Source organism: Chiloscyllium punctatum, chromosome 6, assembly GCF_047496795.1.
Source record: "Chiloscyllium punctatum isolate Juve2018m chromosome 6, sChiPun1.3, whole genome shotgun sequence".
Lineage (NCBI taxonomy): Eukaryota > Metazoa > Chordata > Chondrichthyes > Orectolobiformes > Hemiscylliidae > Chiloscyllium > Chiloscyllium punctatum.
Window position 1 is genome coordinate 75,133,213 of NC_092744.1, and position 21,816 is coordinate 75,155,028.

The 21,816-nt window shown below is 43.6% G+C and overlaps 1 protein-coding gene and 1 long non-coding RNA gene across 2 annotated transcripts in view; one reads left to right on the forward strand and one right to left on the reverse strand.

The window, feature by feature from the left end:
- LOC140479084 (nuclear body protein SP140-like protein) overlaps positions 1-428 on the reverse strand; it is a 53,146-nt gene extending 52,718 nt beyond the window's left edge. The window contains exon 1 of the mRNA XM_072572942.1: positions 311-428. The gene's annotated coding sequence lies outside the window, so the exon portion shown is untranslated. The remainder of the gene's footprint in view (positions 1-310) is intronic.
- A 64-nt stretch (positions 429-492) lies between these two features.
- On the forward strand, positions 493-16,486 carry LOC140479086 (uncharacterized). The gene is made up of 2 exons (XR_011960937.1): positions 493-803; positions 16,238-16,486. It is a non-coding gene; the product is annotated as an uncharacterized lncRNA (long non-coding RNA).
- The last annotated feature ends 5,330 nt before the right edge of the window (positions 16,487-21,816 follow it).

A 21,816-nucleotide genomic window follows, 5' to 3' on the forward strand; every position in this document is an offset into this window, starting at 1 on the left:
TCCTATGTTCACATCCAAATCATTTACAGTATATAAAAGGCGAAAAGCAGTGGACCCAGCACTGATCCTTGTGGCACACGACTGGTCATTGGCCTCCAGTCTGAAAAGCCACCCTCTACCACCACCAAGTTGCCTCTCAAGAACCAGTCATATCCAGCCCTTTGCTTCAGTATTCGGTGTAACTTTGGACTACTATTTCTTTAGCCTTGCGTTACCCAGTATCAGGTTACAACGGGAAGGACGCTGTCGAAATGAGATCTCCGTCTGCTCTTCAGAACTGCGAACAGGCTGAGGCAGACTTGACACCTACCTTGTGTATCAATGTCTCTGTGGTTCAGTGATACATGGGATTTGAAGACAGAAACCACCTCTGAAGCTTTGCTGTGTGAAGTCAGAAGGTTCTGGTATTTGAACTGCTTCGTTTCGATCGAAGGGGCGTAGTCAGCACACAGTTACGGAAGTCATTTGCAAAGGGAGCGTCTCTAAAGTTCTGGCCGTTGCTTCACAGGCTCAAAGCCAGAAAGGCATCCTTTTTCTACTTGCCCTGAAAGAAAAATCACAGTACCCTAGCAAAACTCCCCCAGCCCCGTCCCAAACCAGTATTCCTTTTAGCAGGGACTGTTTTTTTTAAATCATTACCAACACTCTGCATTGGGAGTATTTGACAGGGCACTGTAACCAAGCTGGCAATAGAGCAGAGTGGGCTTCATTTTGTTTTCCCAACCCGTGCTGAATCAGTCAGGGAATAAGCTGTATTGTCCCAAACATTTCCTCACGGTCTTCAGTGTCATTTCGACATCGAGGTAAGCTCACACTAAGAATGTTTGATGGGCGGGTAGAGAGGATGCTTTAATCTATATTTAGTCTACACCGTACACAATCTGAAACGCATGAGGGTTGAGTGTAGATGGCACTTTACTCGGTATTTATCTCAAAATGTACTCAGATTGGGAATCCTTTATTGGGGCAACGCCCAATGACCCAGCTGCTTTACTCTATGAGGACTGTGCATTCAAATTTGCAATCAAACCGTTTCTTACTTTTCAAATATAATAAACAGTTTTAAAATTTAGATTTTTTTTCCCATTAAGACGCTTTCAGATCTGGGTGATGTACTCGACATTCGCAGTGTTGTTTGTGTGGAAGGAATTTCGTCCTAGAGACAGCACAGCGTTGGTCGGAGCAGTACCCTTCACATGAACCTCATCCTGAGCCTGACCTGGGAAGATTCAGTAGGATTAAACTATTCAAAGCTATGCCTCGCCCGGGATACTTGAAGCTGACAGAAGGAGCATGGCTCTTCCAAAGTTTGGCTCATCCCTGTGCAACTTTCAGAAACAAGTATAATTTAACCAGAGCCCTCTACACTTTATATCATTGCAGGCTTTTGTGGTGACCCCTAATGACAGTCTGAAGCGTTGGCGGAGTGCCGAGTGTGATACATCCCAAACATTAGGCTGTCGTGCACATAGCCCGCTAAAAATATTTCACTTCAGTCATGCAGAAAAGTGCTTTTGTTTGTAAATTTAAGCCTGATGATTTCTAAATAATCCCTTCAAACAGATCAGTGCTGAAGGAAATTCAGTTTTTAACCACATCCAAAATGGAACACTTTGCTTCAGTGAAGCAAAACAAATCATGTTCGCGTCATTCCAATCTTGAGTCTGGCCAACACTAATCTATTTAAAATATTGGAAACTTGATCCAATGTAAACTAAGAGAGCATAAAGTTGCTGCATGCAGACCTTCTGTCACCAGAGTTATTATTACGGAGGTACGCTGATTAGGTTCACTTTGTCCTTCCCTCAGGGACCTTTTTTGGATAATGGTTAGTCTCTCTCAGTTTGTCTCACTCCTGGAGACGTGTATGAATTAAGCAGTGTTTGCAGTTCTCCTTCCCCATGGAGAAACTGTAGAGCAATGCTTTAATGTTCACGTTAATTGGACTGTGAAACACTGAGCCACAGAAACGAGAGGAAGGAGTCTCCATTTGGCTCCTCGAGATGCTCTGCCATTCAATGTGATCATGCCTGATCCTTTATCTCATTCCCATATTCCTGCTTTGTCTCCATACCCTTGGCGCCTTTAAAATATAAAAATGAATGGGCAAGGTTCAATTAAAGAAGGCAGAAGGCAGTCTTATACAGATTAAGTTAAAAATTGCACAACACCAGGTTATAATCAAACAGGTTTATTTAGAAGTACTAGCTTTTGGAGCCCTGCTCCTTAGTCATGTAACCTGTGGGGTAGGATTATAAGACACAGAATTTATAGCACGAGATCATAGTGTCATGCAATTGATACGATATATTGAACAAAGTGACATCTCGGCTCAGACGATGCATTAAAGGTGTGAGGTTAGAGTCTGTCGACATTCCAATCTTGAGTCAGACTGGTTCTATTTCCAAAGTAGGAATTTATAAAATGTCACATGGACCTTTAATGCATTGTCTGAGCTGAGATGTGGCCTTTTTTTTATAAAACTGGAAGTTATCTCAGGAATGTGACTAGAAAGAGGTTCTGGGATTTACAGATTAATGAATCAAAATGTGCAATCCATTTTAAAAGATGAAATACTTAACAGCAATCTAGGGTTGTTCAGTATATTATAACAGTTGCATACCACTGTGATCTGCTATAAAATCTATGTCTTATGATCCTGCCTCACTAGCTACCCAATGAAGGAGCAGCATTCCAAGAGCGAGCACTTCCAGATAAACCTGTTGGACTATAACGTGGTGTTGTGTGGTTTTTAACTTTGTCCACCCCAGTCCAACACCTGCACCTCCTCATTATACAGACTATTGCTGGCAGTGCAGCTACCAATGATTTAAAATGGACTAATTAGTGAAATGTCATTGTTGACATACCTGATAAAGTTCTGGATGTAGGTTTGCACATCTAGAACCTCAACCTGAGCTACAAATCTTCTCAAGTCTCGCTAACTTGATAAAGTGATATAAAACTTAAAGTTATAGAGTCATAGAGGTGTACAGCACAGAAGCAGACCCTTCAGTCCAACTCATCCATGCCGACCAGATGTCTCAACCTAATCTAGTCCCATTTGCTAGCACCCCACCCATATCCCTCTAAACCCTTCCTATTCATATACCCTTCCAGATGCCTTTTAAATGCTGTAAGTGTACCAGCCTCCACCACTTCCTCCATGCACACCACCCTCTGGTTGAAAAAGTTGCCCCTTATGTCCCTTTTATATCTTTGCCCTCTACCGCTAAACCTATGTCCTCTAGTTGTGGACTCCATCACCCCAGGAAAAAGACCTTGACTATTTATCCTATCCATACCCTTCATAGAGTCATAGAGTCATAGAGATGTATAGCATGGAAACAGACCCTTTGGTCCAATCCACCCATGCCGACCAGATATCCCAACCAAATCTAGTCCCACCTGCCAGCACCCGGCCCATATCCCTCCAAACCCTTCCTATTCATATACCTATCCAAATGCCTCTTAAATGTTGCAATTGTATCAGCCTCCCCACATCCTCTGGCAGCTCATTCCATACACGTACCACCCTCTGCGTGAAAAAGTTGCCCCTTAGGTCTCTTTTATATCTTTCCCCTCTCACCCTGAACCTATGCCCTCTAGTTCTGGACTCCCCGACTCCAGGGAAAAGACTTTGCCTATTTATCCTATCCACGCCCCTCATAATTTTTGTAAACCTCTATAAGGTCACCCCTCAGCTTCCGATGCTCCAGGGAAAACAGCCCCAGCCTGTTCAGCCTCTCCCTGTAGCTCAGATCCTCCGACCCTGGCAACATACTTGTAAATCCTTTCTGAACCCTTTCAAGTTTCACAACATCTTTCCGATAGGAAGCAGACCAGAATTGCACGCAATATTCCAACAGTGGCCTAACCAATGTCCTGTACAGCCACAACATGACCTCCCAATTCCTGTACTCAATACTCTGATCAATAAAGGAAAGCATACCAAACGCCTTCTTCACTATCCTATCTACCTGCGATTCCACTTTCAAGGAGCTATGAACCTGCATTCCAAGGTCTCTGTCCAGCAACACTCCATTGGACCTTACCATTAAGTGTATAAGTCCTGCTAAGATTTGCTTTCCCAAAATATAGCACCTTGCATTTATCTGAATTAAACTCCATCTGCCACTTCTCAGCCCATTGGCCCATCTGGTCCAGATCCTGTTGTAATCTGAGGTAACCTTCTTTGCTGTCCACTACACCTCCAATTTTGGTGTGATCTGCAAACTTACTAACCTCTTATGCTCGCATCCAAATCATTTATGTAAATGACAAAAAGTAGAGGGCCCAGCACTGATCCTTGTGGCATTTCACTGGTCACAGGCCTCCAGTCTGAAAAACAACCCTCCACCACCACCCTCTGTCTTCTACCTTTGAGCCAGTTCTGTATCCAAATGGCTAGTTCTCCCTGTATTCCATGAGATCTAACCTTGCTAATCAGTCTCCCATAGGGAACCTTTGATTTTATAAACCTCTATACGGTCACTCTTCAGCCTCCAATGCTCCAGGGAAAGCAGCCCCAGCCTCTCCCTGTAGCTCAAATCCTCCAACCCTGGCAACATCCTTATAGACCTTTTCTGAACCCTTTCAAGTTTCACAACATCCTTCCAATAGGATGGAGACCAGATTTACATGCAATATTCCAAATGTGGCCAAACCAATGTCCTGTACAGCTGCAACATGACCTCCCAACACCTAAACTCAATGTTCTGTGCAATAAAGGAAAGAATACCAAGCACCTTCTTCACTATCCTATCTAACTTAAGAACACTTAAGTTTGAACTAACTGTTCAGTATGGGAAGCAATGTGAGGTGCAGAAGAAAATGTAAAATTAAAGTATATGGGATTGGGGTTAGTTTACTAACATGTCGGCAGGCAGGAAACAAAGAGTAGGAATAAACGGGTCGTTTTCCGATTGGCAACCAGTGACCAGCAGGGTACTGCAGGGATCAATACTTGAACCCCAGCTATTCACAGTATATATCAATGATCTGGCTGAGGAAACTAACTACAATATCTCCAGATTTGCAGATGACACAAAATTGGGTGGAAGGGTGAACTGAGAGGCGGAAGCAGAGGTGCTTCAATGTGATTGAATGGGTAAATGCACAGCAGATGAAGTATAATGTGAATAAATATGGGGTTATCCATTTTGGTAGCAAAAACAGGAAGGCTGTTTTTGCTGAATGCTGATAGGTTGGAAAAGAGGGCGGAGTAATGTAAAGGGAGTTATTGTACACCAGTCACTGAAAGTGAGCTTGGAGGTGCAGCAAGTGATGCAGAAGGCAAATGGTATACCGGCCTTCATATTAAGAGGATATGATGGAAGGAACTGGGATTTCTGCTGCAATTGTACACGGCCTTCAACCTGAGATCTTCAAGCTCAAAATGTCCAACATCCTTGAAGGCAGAGATCAAGCCATTTGACATACGGAGGATAGGACATGTTTGGTTAAGGAGAGCACTTCAATGGAAAAGGAGGATGTCTCAGAGGTTCAAAGATGGAATGGATTTGATTACAGTTAAAGAACAAATAAAAGTATGCAATTAGTTTGCTTGGTGTAATCTACAGACCACCCATTGATGGAAGGATACAGAGGAACAAATCCACAAGGAAAATACAGATAAGTGCGACTATTATAGAATAGAATAGCTATTATAAGGGACTTTAATTACCCAAATATATACTGGGACAGTAATAGTGTAAAGAGCAGCAAGTGGCAAGCATTCCTAGATTTTGTGTACAGGAGAATTTCCCACAGCAGTATCAACAAGATCCAATAAGAAAGCAGGCACTGCCAGACCTGGTTCTTAGGGAGTGAGGTAGGCCAAGTGGATCGAGTGATAGTGTGGGAATGTTTATATCATGATGTAGGAGCAAATTACTGCTGTAATCTGGACTGAAAACAAAAAATGCTGGACATCACAGTGGATCAGGCAGCATCCAATGTTTCGAGTCTGGATGACTCTTCATCAGCACTGGTGTGGTGTGGAGAGGGCAGCATTTATGCAATGGTGGGGGTTGGAGTGCTGGGAGAGAAAGGGTGTAGATAGTGCAAATTAAGTGATCGGGATATGAGAATGGCAGTTTAGAGTGGATGAGAGGAACAGGGAATTTGAGATGTCACGCTGACATTTTTACCTTTCTTTGATCTCTTAATTGAGATCTCTTCATTGTTGGCATAACATTGGTCATCTAAATTCCCTGCTCCTCTCACCTACTCTAATCTGTCCCCTTCTGAAATTGCCACACTTTGCTGTCTCAGGTCCAACTCTATTTGTGTCATCAAACCTACTGACAAGGGTGGTGCTGTTGTAGTCTGGCACACTGATCTTTACCTTGCAAGAATACAATGTCAACTCTCAGGCACTTGTTCCTACCTCCCGCATATCTGAGCATCAACCCATTATTGTCAGGACTGCCACTGATGACATTCCCGTCAGAGATCTTCCCCCCACTGCCTTCAACTCCCAAGCTTCCACAGCCTGCTTCTACCTCTTTCCCAAAATCCACAAGCCAGATTGCCCTAGTAGGCCCATCGTATCAGCCTGTCCTGAGTGCATTTCCTCCAACCTTGACTCCATCCTCTCTCCACTTGTTCAGACCCTGCCCACCTACATCTGCGATTCCTCTGATGCCCTCCACCATATCGATAATTCCCAGTTCCCTGGCCCTAACTGCCATGAATGCCCAAGCCCCCTATATCTACATTCCCCACCAGGATAGTCTGAGAGCTCTCGGCTTCTTCCTTCAACAGAGGCCTGAACAGTCCCCATTCACCACCACTCTCCTCTGCCTGGCTGAACTTGTTCTCTCACTGAACAATTTCTCCTTTAATTCATCTCACTTCTGCCAAGTCAAAGGAGTGATGATTGGCATCTGCCTGGGTCCCGGTTATGCCTGCCTCTTTATGGTGAATGCGGAACAATCCTTATTCCAGTCCCACAACTCTTTTCTTGGTACATCGATGACTGTTTTGGTGCCACTTCATGCTCCTGAATGGACCTTGCAAAATTTGTTCACCTTGCCTCCAATTTTCACCCCTCTATAACTTTCACATCACCCATTCCTGACACTTCCCTTCCTTTCCTTGGCCTCTTCGTCTCCATTTCAGGGAATAAACTGTCTACTGCCATCCACTACAAAGTCACTGACTCCCATAGCTACCTTCATACCTCGTGTCCTGCAAGGACTCCATCCCATTCACCCAGTCCCTTCACCCACATCGCATCTGGTCAGATGATGCCATCTTCCAAACCAGCACTGCTTCCTTCTTCCATACAACTCACTGTGGTTGACAGGGCCCTCAACCGTCCGACCTATCGCCCATGCTTCTGCCCTTGCCCCATTGCATCATTCACAACAGCGTGATCAGCTTCCCCTTGTCCTCACTTTTCATCCCCCAGCTTCCATATTCAAAGTATTATTCTCCACTATTTCAGACAACTCCAGCAGAGCGCCACCACCAAACACATCTCTCCCTGTCTGCATTTCGCAGTGTTCCTTCCCTCTGGGATATGCTAGTCTATTCCTCATCCACCAACGCCATCCACCCCATTCCCATGGGGGCTTCCCATGTAACTGCACAAGGTGCAACACCTGCTCCTTCATCTCCCATCCAGGTGCCTAAACATCTTTCCAGGTGAAGCAACATTTCACCAGCTCTCCTTTCCAACCCGGTGTTCTGAATTCACTGCACCCAGTCTGGCCTACTCTACACTGAAGAAACCAAACACAGCCTGGGTGACCACTTTGCAGAACTCTCCGGCATGACCCCAACCCCCATGGAGCCACTCATTGTAAAACAGTGTCCTGCTTGCATACCCACTTGTCTGTCCTCAGCACTCTGCCATTTTCCAGTGAATCACAAACTGGAGGAGCAACATCTCACGTTCAGGCTAGGCAGTTTACAGCCTTCTGGACTTAATATTGAATTCAACCCCCTTCCAATTGTGTACTCGTGCCCATTCCTTCCCTTTCTTTTAGCTTCACTTGTTACATTCTCTGACACCATGTCCTCTCTCTCCTCCCCCTCCCGCCAACCACTCCAGGGGACTGTCTGTTCTTTCCAGCCTGGCAGGTAGACACACCATTGTTCTTCCAGTCCCACAGTTTGATCACTTAATCTGAATTATCAACATCCTTTCTCCCCCTGCACTCTCTCCCTGCCAACTACAGCATAAATGCTGCCTCCTCCAAATTTCACACCAGCTCTGATGAAGAGTCATCCACACTCGAAATGTTAGCTTGCTTTCTCTCCGCGGATGCTGCCTGACCCGCTGTGATTTCCAGCATTTTTTGTTTTCAGTCATCATGTCATGATACTTAGGATGATAATGAAACATGACATTGGACCACCCAGAGTACAAACTGGCACCTGGCAGAGAATTGACTTCAATGAGGGTTTGATAGGTTAGAAGAAAAGAACATTGATTTGGATTTAATCCATGCTGTGTCTGCCCCGAAGTGCACACAAGTAAAATGAATTTAATTGTGTTGAATTTGAGCTGTAGACCATCATTACCACCAGATGTCGCTGTGACTACATGGCAAACATTTTGGTTCAGTAATCAGACTCGGTCAGTATTCAGTGATGGAGTTTCCAACAGTGTGAAAAGGAGTTCAGTTTGACTTGGAGATAGGGGAGAGTATTACAGATGTATGTACCACATTGGTTTCCTCTTCCCCTAATGATATGAGTTAACAAATTAGCAACAGACAATATTCAGAACCCAGAGCAGCTTGGTCTCTCTGAGCTCTGCTGTGAAAAACTAATCTGTAATCAATACAAAAAATCCATTGGGGGAGAAATAAGTTTACCCATTTAATAGACACTGTGGCAAAAGTAATTTCATTTTCAAATGGGTGCTTAATGTGGGAAAGGAAATCTCAGTAATTTGGTGGGGTTCCAATTAAAACAGATATCAGTCATAGAGTCATAGAGATGTACAGCATGGAAACAGACCCTTCGGTCCAACCCGTCCATGCCAACCAGATATCCCAACCCAATCTAGTCCCACCTGCCAGCACCCGGCCCATATCCCTCCAAACCCTTCCTATTCATATACCCATCCAAATGCCTCTTAAATGTTGCAATTGTACCAGCCTCCACCACATCCTCTGGCAGCTCATTCCATACACGTACCACCCTCTGCGTGAAAATGTTGCCCCTTAGGTCTCTTTTATATCTTTCCCCTCTCACCCTAAACCTATGCCCTCTAGTTCTGGACTCCCCGACCCCAGGGAAAAGACTTTGTCTATTTAACCTATCCATGCCCCTCATAATTTTGTAAACCTCTATAAGGTCACCCCTCATTTATCTATAAGGTCACCCCTCAGCCTCCGACGCTCCAGGGAAAACAGCCCCAGCCTGTTCAGCCTCTCCCTATAGCTCAGATCCTCCAACCCTGGCAACATCCATGTAGATCTTTTCTGAACCCTTTCAAGTTTCACAACATCTTTCCGATAGGAAGGAGACCAGAATTGCACGCAATATTCCAACAGTGGCCTAACCAATGTCCTGTACAGCCGCAACATGACCTCCCTGCTCCTGTACGCAATACTCTGACCAATAAAGGAAAGCATACCAAACACCTTCTTCACTATCCTATCTACCTGTGACTCCACTTTCAAGGAGCTATGAACCTGTACTCCAAGGTCTCTTTGTTCAGGAACACTCCCTAGGACCTTACCATTAAGTGTATAAATCCTGCTAAGATTTGCTTTTCCAAAATGTAGCACCTCGCATTTATCTGAAATAAACTCCATCTGCCACTTCTCAGCCCATTGGCCCATCTGGTCCAGATCCTGTTGTAATCTGAGGTAACCCTCTTCACTGTCCACTACACCTCCAATGTTGGTGTCATCTGCAAACTTACTAACTGTACCTCTTATGCTCGCATCCAAATCATTTATGTAAATGACAAAAAGTAGAGGACCCAGCGCCGATCCTTGTGGCACTCCACTGGTCACAGGCCTCCAGTCTGAAAAACAACCCTCCACCACCACCCTCTGTCTTCTACCTTTGAGCCAGTTCTGTATCTTGTTTAAATATTTTCCATTGCTGCCAGTCGTGCCTATCCCTGAGCCATGTTTCTGTAATTGCTATGATATCCCAGTCCCATATTCCTAACCATCCCCTGAGTTCATCTGCCTTCCCTGTTAGGCCCCTTGCATTGAAATAAATGCAGTTTAATTTATTAGTCCTACCTTGTCCCTGCCTGCCCTGACTGTTTGACTCACTTCTGTTCTCAGCTGTACCCGTCTCAGATCGATCCCTTTCCTCACTATCTCCCTGGGTCTCACCACCACCCACCCCCACCCCCCACCTTACTAGTTTAAATCTTCCCAAGCAGTTCTAGCAAATTTCACTGTCAATATATTAGTCCCCTTCCAATTTAGGTGCAATCCATCCTTCTTGTACAGGTCTCTTCTACCCCAAAAGAAATTCCAATGATCCAAAATTGTGAATCCTTCTCCCATACACCAGCTCCTCAGCCATGCATTCATCTGCTCTATCCTCCTATTCCTGCCCTCACTAGCTCGTAGCATTGGGTGTAATCCAGTTCTTACTACCCTTGGGGACCTCCTTTTTAAATTTCTGCCTAACTCTCTGTAATCTCCCTTCAGAATCTCAACCTTTTCCCTTCCTATGTTGTTGGTTCCAATGTGGACAATGACCTCCTGCTGGCCCCTCTCCCCCGTGAGAACATTCTGCACCCTCTCTGAGATACCCTTGATCCTGGCATCAGGGAAACAACACACCATTCTGTTTTTTATCTGCTGGCCACAAAAACGTCTGTCTGTACCTCGGACTACAGAATCCCCTAACACAATTGATCTCTTGGATGCCGACGTACCCCTCATTGCATTAGAGCCAGTCTCCATACCAGAAACTTGGCTGTTCATGCTACGTTCCCTTGAGAATCCATCACCCCCTACATTTTCCAAAACAGCATACCTGTTTGAAATGGGTATATCCACAATAGACTCCTGCCCTAGGTGCCGATCTCTCACCCTTCCTGGAGTTAACCCATCTATGTATCTGAGACTTCCCCCCCTTTCTATAACTGCCAACCATCACATACTGTTGCTGTTGCAAATTCCTTATCGCTTCTATCTGTCTCTCCAACTGATCCACTCGATCTGATAAGATTCGCATCCAACACTATTTATGGCAGATATAATCCGCAGTAACCCTTAAACTCTCTTTAAACTCCCACATCTGACAAGAAGTACATATCACTGCAAAGGCTATTTTTGCTCCTTCACAATCTACAGACCCAGAAAATAACACCGTCTTATACCTCTACAAAACACTGCACCAGGTTTAATTCATAGCTATGGCTTATATTTTAAGCTTAATCAAGAGACTTATCTCCAAAAAACATATCATCAAGAAAGGACCCACTGTACTCACTTGGACAGACTTAAAACAACAATTAACTTATCTGATTCTGTGCTGTGAATTCGCCCAAACTGGTTCCTCCATGATAAGTTGTGAAATTCACTGTTTGTTAATTTTCCCAGATGCACTCTGATGTCCAGTGATACACGAATTCAAACAGCAAATGCGGTTTGATGCTGTGAGATAGGGTAGTTTTGACCAATGGGGAGGGGCTGTGTGTCTGACGGTGGGTGTGGGTGGCTGAAGAATCAGGGAGGTTACAGATTGACGTGGTTGCCTTTTGATTGTAGGGCTTCACAGAATCACAAATCTATTACAAAGCAGAAGGAGGCCATTCAACACATTGTTTAGAGGCAAAAAAGCTGCAGATGCTGGAATCCAAAGTAGACAGGCAGGAGGCTGGAAGAACACAGCAAGCCAGGTAGCAATAGGAGGTGGAGAAGTCAATATTTCGGGTATAACCCTTCTCCAGGACTTCAATCCATCGTATCTGCACTGACTCTCGGACTGAGCATTTCACTTTGTGCAATTGACCCGCCTTCTCCATTAACCCTGCACATTATTTCCTTTCAAATAACAAGATGATGCTCTTTCAAATGCTTCAATTGAAACCACCTCCATTACACCTTCAGGCAGTACATTCCAGACCCTAACCACTTGCTGTACGAAAAATTGCATATTGCATATTTTTTATTTGTCTGTTACTTTAAATCTGCATCTCTTTATTCTTGATCCTTTCAGAAATGATTGTTTCTCCCTATCTTGGTCCAGATACCTCATGACCCTGACAGTTTCTGGTATCTAAGCTATGTTGGCAAAGTCAACACATGTTGCCCCTCCTCAATTGTCTTGAGACGGTCAGAAAATTGGGATTATGTCAGTGCAGACTCTATGGACCCAAGGGCTTTTTCTGTGCTGTATGATTCTACAAATTTAGTTAAAGGTTGTGGTGAATCACCTTCTGAACCACTGAAATTTATGTGGTGCGAGGGATAGAGTTGCAGGATTTTGACACACAGGAGGTGAAGGAATGGTGGCATGATGGCTCAGTGGTTAGTACTGCTGCCTCACAGCATCAGGGACCCGGGTTTGACTCCCGTTTTGGGCGACTGCCTGTGTGGAGTTTGCATGTTCTGCCTGTGTCTGTGTGGGTTTCCTCCCACAGTCCAAAGGTGTGCAAGTTAGGTGAATTGGCCATGCTAAATCGCCCATAGTGTTCAGGGATGCCTAGGCTAGGCGCATTAGTCAGGGGAAATGTAGAGTAATAGGGCTAGGTCTGGGTGGGATACTCTTTGGAGGGTCGGTGTGGATTTGTTGGGCCAAATGGCCTGTTTCCACACTGTAGGGATTCTATGATGAGGAATGGCAATAGTTCCAAATCAGGATGGTTTGTGGCTTGAAGGGGAAATTGCATATGATGATGTTTCCATATGTCTGCTAGCCTGATCCTTTAGGTGGCTAGAGGTCCCAGATTTGAAAGGTACTCATCTTGGGTGTGTTACTGCAGGGAATCTTGTAGATTGTACACACTAGTGATTCCCTAGTTTAGGGAGTAAATGTAAGACGGTGCTGGAAAAATATCGACTCCTTGCGAGCTCCTGTGCGCAGATCTAAACTTCCTATTTCCTACAATCATTCTACACTCTTTAAACTTAATAGCATACTTTTAAAATTACTAATAACTATGTTTTATCTAAACTCACAGGTTTGAAGATCTGTTTTTGGTTTTGCCGCTGTATACCTATTATTTACTAATCTACTCTATTTACTATGTGATCTGCCTGTAATACTCGCAATACTCGCTTTTCACCGTGCCCCGGTATACGTGACAATAAATTCAATTCAATTCAATTCAAATCAAATATTATTGATGATGAATAGGGGTGCAATCACTGTGTGTGGCATCACTGAATATTTTCAGGAGGAGCTAGAAAGATTTTTCTTAGGAAAGGTCTCAAAGATTATCAGGGTCTGTTGGAAATGTGAAGTTCAACACACAAGCATATTACTGAATGGTGGAGCAGGCTTGATGGATCAAATGGCCTACCTCTGCCCCTCATTCTTGTGTTCATAAAAAATATGTCATATTGTTTAAATGACCAACTCACTGCCTCCAGTAAGATTGGTTGCCTGTCCCTCATCCTAGCTGATTAATAATGGATGTGGATGGTTTTGAGGTGAATAGGATTCCGGCTTCAGATTTTTGATTTTCAATTCCGACAGATCGCAATTCATCCATTCTTGGAAGCTTGGATTCATTTCAACTCGTCACCAAGCTTATAATGGGGAAATAAATTTATACCAATTACATCTACAAGCCACATACACATTTATAATCCATAATCATAACATAGACAATCCATACCCATTACATCTATAATCCATGACATTTATATCTTTTCTGAAGTGTAATGCTCAGAACTATCCACAATATTCCAGTTGACAACAAGTCATTTATATAGTTTCAGCTGAATACAGTTTTGTAATTGTTTCTGTTAATAAACTCAAGCAGCCCAAAAACTTTTTTCACCATGATATCAACCTTCCATGTTATCTTTAAGCATTTATGATAGGGATACTAAGGTTGTGATGCTCATGTACTCTATACTTTTCAAAACGGTGTCATTTAAAGTCTGTTGGCTTTTTGCATTAGTCCACCCAAAGCACGTGTGACATAAAAAGGCCATAGAGGCAAGCTTCAAACAGAGTCAATTTTCCAACCAGTCAGCAACTTCTCTCATACTAATAATTGTTATTTCCTTTTGAGATTTGGTATTCTTGCAATTATATCCTAATGATTGACAATATCGTCAACAATATGGTTTTTTTCCAGCAATACTCAAGCTCTGCACTACCAAATGATTATTATTGTTTCGCACTTCACAGAAAGTTCCTTTCATATAATTTTCTAGCCTTCTTAATATTCTCTGTTCTTCCATCTAATTCCTGTTACCTCCTTACTACATTTTAAACTATTGAAAGACAGAAGTATACCGCACAGGAAACCACTTAGCCCACGACCTTTGATCTGGCTTCATATTAGGCAACCCATAAATTGATCATGCTTGTTTTGCCATTAGCCCCGAGTCATCAAATATTCAAATATTCATCCACTTTTCCCATGAAATTTGCACTCATTTCTGCTGGAGCCACTCAATCCTTTCTCCAAAAAATATGATACTAGACATTAGATTCTTAGATTTGAAGAGTCCTCTGTGAACTTTTGGGATCTTGTGTTTCCGATATTGATTGAACGACAAATGTTTGGCAAGACACCTAGGATACTTCCCCTATCCTTCTTTGAAATAGTGCCAAGGAGATCCTAATCATCCATCAGGTTAGGCTGATGAGGTGTCAGTTTAATGCTTCATCTCGAAGATATCATGTCACAGTGCAGTACACTATGAGTATCACACAGGAACACTAGCTTTGAGTTCTGTGCTCAAGTCCTTGAGTGGGTCTTGAACCCAGAATACTATAACTTGGAAACAAGAGGGCTACAACTGAGCTACAGCTAGCATTAGGAAGGCAGCTTAAAGCTGTACATCCACTTTCTTTGGGTGGTTCTGCCGACAACTTCAATGCAAGTGTTGGAAAATGAGTGTAAATGAGGGACGATGGTTCCTTTACTCAAAGAGCTCTGGAAGTCATGTTAGAAGGAGACAATGGATACGAATGACAAGCCCCTCACCAACACGGAGTGAGGGCTGCACAGCAAGAATGGTGAGGGTGGATTAATGCAGTGTCTGAAGCTAATTGGACATATGAGGAAGAAAAACATACAAGATGTCGCTAGCGTGAATGAGACTTTGCACCTTACTAGTTTTTGGTGTCATGTTGGTAACACACAGATGTTTTAACCTTCATCAGCTACAAATTCACTTGGAAATGCTTCATCTTGCAATTAAGCCCTGGTGGTCTCCTTCACTGATAATTCCCAACATTCACTCACTTGCCTTTCATATGCGATCTGTTCAGCAGGACCTCTTTAGCACAGAACAAGTTGCTCAGTTCTGATAGGTTTCAGCTCATTCATGCCTGACACCCCCCCCCGCTGCCTCTAAGGGAGCATTCTACAGAGAAAATCTAAAACTGAAGATTTCAGCCCAGATTTGCAGGTGGTGAAGCACCTTCATGTGGCTAATATTGCTGATGGGTCATCCAAAAACATGAATGAGGCTACCATCATTTGCAAGAGCCCCAGCTCTCAGCCATGGACAGGCTGAATACGCTGGGGCTGTTTGCCCTGGAGCATCGGAGGCTGAGGGGTGACCTTGTAGAGGTTTATAAAATCATGAGGGGCATGGATGGGGTAATTAGACAAGGTCTTTTCCCTGGGGTGTGGGTGGGGGGTCCAGAACTAGAGGGCATAGATTTAGGGTGATGGGAGGATAAAGTTTAAAAGGGACCCAAGGAGCAACTTTTTAACACAAAGGATGGTGCATGTATGGAATGAGCTGCCAGAGGAAGTAGAGGAGGCTGGTACAATTACAACATTTAAAAGGCACCTGGATGGGTATGAATAGGAAAGGTTTACAGGGATATAGGTCAAGTGCTGGCACGTGGGAATAGATTAATTTAGGATATCTGGTTGGCATGGACAAGTTGAACCGAAGGATCTGTTTCTGCGCTGTACATCTCTATGACTCTGTAACTCTCTCTCACTTTCTGCTCAAATAGGGTAGCACTAAAACAAACATTAGATTAGGTAGCAGGAGACATACCTTATTGATTAGTCACCGGGGAAGCAGCAGGGAAAATAGCACAATAGAAATGCAAGCACATTTCTAAGGATTGTGGCATTTGTTTTTCTTTGCAGGAGCGCTTCAGCAGTACACATGTGAATGCCCAGCAATGGTTACTGTGATTCCTTTGATTACACGTGTCTCAGGGCTCAAGTCTCACTCCACAGTTCAAGCTGATACTCCAGTGCAGGGCAGAGAAGTACTGCCTGTTGAAGGTGCAGTCTTTTGATGAGATGTTAACCCAACACACAGCCTTCCCTCCTGGTTAGATGTAAAAGATTCACAGCATTCTTTCGAAGAAGAATAAAAGAGTTCTCCTTGTTGCCCTGCCCAATTTTTATCCCTCAATCAGCAGCATAAATCCAGTGATCTGATCATTATAAGGTTGCTATTTGTGAGAGTGTGCTGTGCACGTTATTCACTACAATTCTTATATCACAGCAGTGATCACACTTCAAATGGCTGTCATTGATTCTAAAAAGCTTTGCAACGCAATGGTCAGAAAGTGTTGTTTATATTCAAGTCTTTCCTTCGCTATTTATTTTTTCTGATTAAGATTATATAGTGCAAAGGCATTTCTTCCACATAACATAGCCATGTTTTATTCACTCATATATGGACATTTATATATATATGCCCCTCTCTGGTTGCCCATGGGAAAGTGATGGTGAGCTGCCTACTTAACTCCATCTGCAGTAGGTAGACCCACAAAGCCATTACAGAGGAAGTTCCAGATTCTGCTAAGTCTTCGCAAGGTAGAGGAAGAGTGGGAAGCAAAGCATTAAAAATAGCCTGTACCTGTGTTTTTGTTTTTGCCGCTGTTTACTTATTATTTACATATGCTACTTAATTATGTGATTTGCCTGTATTGCTCGCAAGACAAAGCTTTTCACTGTATCTTGGTACACGTGACAATAAATTCAATTCAATTCAATTCAATAGAGGAAGTGGCTGTGGGAGTGTCAGAAGAAGTGCAAACATATACTGTACTCCCTCCACCAGCATCATTCAGTAGCAGCAGTCTTTGTCATCTACAAGATGCACTGTAGAAATTCACCAAATATCCTTTGTGAGTACCGTCCAAACACACAACCACTTCTATTCAGCAGGAGAAAGGTAACAGATACCTGGGAACACTGCCACCTGCAAGTTCCACTCCAAGCCACTCGCCATCCTTACTCGGAAATATTTCACTGTTCCTTCACCGTTGCTGGGTCAAAATCTTGGAATTCCCTCCCAGAGGTCATTATGGGTCAACCTACAGCAGGTGGACTGCAGCGGTTCATGAGGCAGTTCATCCACCACCTTCTCGAGGGCAACTCGGGACAGGCAATAAATGCCAGTGATGCCCACATCTCATGAGTTAAGAAAATAATGCAGAGTTTGTTATTAAGCCATAGAAGGAGATATTAGGATAAATAGCTAAAGGCTTGTCCAAACAGGTAGGTTTGAAGGAGTATTTTAAAGGTGGAGAGAGTTATCAGTTTTCAGCAACAGATGAACTGAGGCAGAGTTGGGGAATGGTGATGTTATGGGACTAGAAATAGGAGGTTTTAGCGTTGGCACAGAAATATCTCCAGGTCAATTATAGCACCAACACTACGAGCAGTCTGATTCAGCCTTGGGCATTGGAGATAATGAAGTCAATAGTTAAGGGTCTAGGGACTGAAGACAACAGCTGACTGTCTGTCCTTTCTCCCCTACCTTGATGATAACACCAAGGCAGCACATTCTGGAGGAATTTCTCAACCAGCTGGCCTGCATTCCACAGATCAAATCCTCTAATGTCATGATTTTGAGCTTTGAACAATGTGTGTTGCTGACGATCGCTTTCAGGCAGTTAGAACTAGATTTATCAGCACTTTTTTCCTTTCAAAAGCAAGTTAAGCTTGCATCAAGTTGGAGTTTTGTGGCAGTTTGTGCAGCACTGCTACTGAATCACAGCAGAGGAATTTCTTTTTAATCTGATTTGCATCTGACGTGTGTTACTGCAGACACAGACACTTCTTACCCATAACCCAATGTGCTGCAGGCATGCTAGTAGCACAGAACTGGCACAATAATCTCATTACGAATGGTAAGATCAATATATGGAAAGTAGTCAGGCATTTGAGACACCCTGCAGCCTTGCAAATTCTAAAGGAGGAGCAGAATAGCTAAATTCAGATACTGTCACTGATTTGAACAGCTACAACGAGGCAGGAGTAGTCAGCCCTTCTGTTTGCTATTGCTTGATCTATGAATGGACAGGGAAGACATTGGATTGTATGATGGCTCAGTGAGCAGCACTGCTGCTTCACAGGACTCGGGACCTGGGTTCAATCCCAGTTTTGGATGGTTGTGTGAAATTTACATGTTCTCCCTGTGAGCTTTCTCTGGTTTCCTTCCATAGTCTAAAGATGCACAGGTTAACATAGTAGCTTGTCACAATGTCTTAGAATACATTTGATCATGTCCTGGGGATACATGTGCTTTGAGCTCTCTTCTGTAATGTAGACTGTCTCCAAAAAATGCTCTTTATTTCCCAGCGTGTTTTAGTCTTTCTCCACAGTAAGTTCTCACATGAAATATTTGTTTAGGATCTCACCTATCTCCTGTGGCTCCACACATCGATGGCAGTGTTGATTTTAAAGGGGCCCTATTCTCTCCCTGGTTACTCTTCGGCCCTTAATATATTTGTAGAAACTCTTATCTCCCAAAGCATGCCCATTTTTGCAATCCTGATTTCCTTGTTGAGTCTCTTCCGACACCCCCATTGCTCCTTAAGGGATTCACTTGACCCTGCTGTGCCACGTTTTTCTTGGCCAACGCTTCAACGTCATCAGTCAGCCAGTGTTCCCTGTTTCTGTCAACACTGTCCTTCACACTATCAGGACCCTACTGGCCGTGAACTCTCATTTTTATCCCATCTTTGAAAGCTTCACACTAGCCAGACATTCATTTACCTCCAAATAGCCTCCACAAATCAATTTTTGAATGTTTCTGTCTCATACCATCAAAATTTGTCTTGCCCCAATTTATAACTTTTACTTGTGGACCAGGCCTATCCTTTTCCATAACTATTTTCAAACTAATAGCATTGTGGTCACTTTGCCAAAGTGCTCCCCACTCACACCTCAGTGCCTTGCCCTACCTTGTTTCCCAACAGAAGGTCATATTTTGCACCACCCCCCCCCACTTCTGTCAGGCCATTTACATATTGATTGACAAAGGTTTCTTGAACATGCTAACAAATTCTTCCTAGCCAAGCACTTAATTCCATGTTAGTCCCAGTCTAGGTTTGGAAAGGTTAAACTCCCTTACCATTACAACCTGATATTCCTTCAGATATCTGAGATTTCCCTACATATTTGTTCCTCAATTTCCCACTGACTGTAGTACAATCTGTACATGGGTAATGCAAGGTTGGGTGGATCTGGGTGCAAACTTGATGGGCTCAACGGCCTGCTTCCACATTGTAGGGACTCTATGATTCTGATGGGACCAGCTAACAGGCTTGCACATGGGCTTTGTCCAAGAGGCATTGAGTTCACGAACAAGACAGTGTGCTACAATTCAGCAATTCAATGAAAACCCTAACGTGAAAGCTCCTGGTGTCTGCATCCTTCTTTATTTCCCCATTTTCTGCCAGCCAAAAACTCCCTCCTTTTTTTGTTGGAAACATATAATCTTTTCTTCTTCATCACTGAGAAACCTATCCTAGGACTCCCTGCTGTGCTGGGGGTGCAGTGTTACCACAGGGACTTCACAAGTACAAGTTTAAGGCTCACCAATGCTACCTCATGGCAATGTGAAACAAAAACAGAAATTGCTGGAGAAACTCAGCATCTGTGGAGAGAAAGCAGAGTTAACGTTTTTGGCCCAGTGACTCTTCCTCAGACCCTGATTCTTCAGCATCAGGTTTCAGATCATTCATGTGTAAATCCCAGAACTTTTTTCCAGTCACATTCTCGAGATAACTTAAGATTTTTTTTTACAAAAAGTGACATCTCAGCCCAAGCAATGCATTAAAGGTGTGTGGTTAGAGTCTGTCTGTATCCCAGTCTTGAATCAGATTGGTTAAATTTCCAAAGTGGAATTTATAAAATATTACATGGAGTGACTGCTTGTATTGACTGCCTGCAGAATTGTGCGCTTTTTGGGCTCACACACACTCATAATTCTATGGAGTGAATTTGCATTTGCAGAATTATTTTGCAGATACATTGTTTTGCCCAAAAAGTGCACACTCTGCAGGCAGTCAATCCATGTAATATTTTATAATTCCAATTTGGAAATAGAACCAGTCTGACTCAACACTGAGGTACAGACAGACTGTAACTTCACATCTTTAATGCATTGTCTGAGCTGAGATGTCACCTTTTTTTTTAATAAAACCTTAAGTTATCTCAAGAATGTGACTTAGAAGAAGTTCTGGGATTTACATATTAATGAACCGAAATCTGCAACCCACTCTAAAAGATGGAAGACTTAACAGCAATCTAGGACACTGCAGAGGAAGCCAGGCCCTCTCCCGCCAGCCTGCCTGCTCCACTCCACTCCAACCCTTGGATGTTCAAGTTGAGGAGGGTCCACTGCTTCTGGCAAAAAGCAGGTCTGGGTCATCCAGGCACAAAGGCCCCCAGAGTCGTTCAGCTCAACCTCAAAGGCCAACAGGCTCCACAGTTGAGCAGGACACTGTCCAGCCCAGCCACAGAACCAGGGGCTACACCCGCACTGATTGGGAGGGAAAGGAAGAAAAATACACAGTTGACATAACACTGGACATTAAAACGCACTTGGATGAATGTGATTGGATTTGCACTACATCTATGAGAGATTTTGCATAGCCCTGAACTTAACTGATTTCTAACTTCATGTCCACACAGGATGAGTATTTTGGATCAGTATTTACTGTGGAAAAGGATATGGAAGATATAGACAGTAGCGAAATAGACAGTGACACTTTGCAAAATGTCCATATTACAGAGGAGGAAGTGCTGGATGTCTTGAAACGCATAAAGGTGGAAAGTTTGTGAGAAGATTTGTAGTTCGGGTGCTCGTTGTTGTGGTTCTGTTTGCTGAGCTGGGAATTTGTTTTGCAGACGTTTCGTCCGCTGTCTAGGTGACATCCTCAGTGCTTGGGAGCCTCCTGTGAAGCACTTCTGTGATCTTTCCTCCGGCATTTGTAGTGGTTTGAATCTGCCTCTTCTGGTTGTCAATTCCAGCTGTCTGCTGCAGTGGTCGGTATATTGGGTCCAGGTCGATGACCAACTAGCCACAAAATGACACGACCAACTATCCTTAGTAGCCACACACTCAGATGACAAGCAACATGAGTTCGACTGGGACAACACAACTATTATAGGATAAGCCAAACAGAGAACAGCCAGGGAATTCCTAGAGGCATGGCACTCATCCACAGATTCAATCAATAAGCACATCGACCTGGACCCAATATACTGACCACTGCAGTGGACAGTTGGAACTGACAACCGGAAGCGGCAGTTTCAAACCACTACAAATGCCGGAGGAAAGATCACAGAAGCGCTTCACAGGAGGCTCCCAAGCACTGAGGATGTCACCTAGACAGGGAACGAAACGTCTGCAACACAAATTCCCAACTCGGCGAACAGAACCACAACAATAAAGGTGGATAAATGCCCAGGACCTG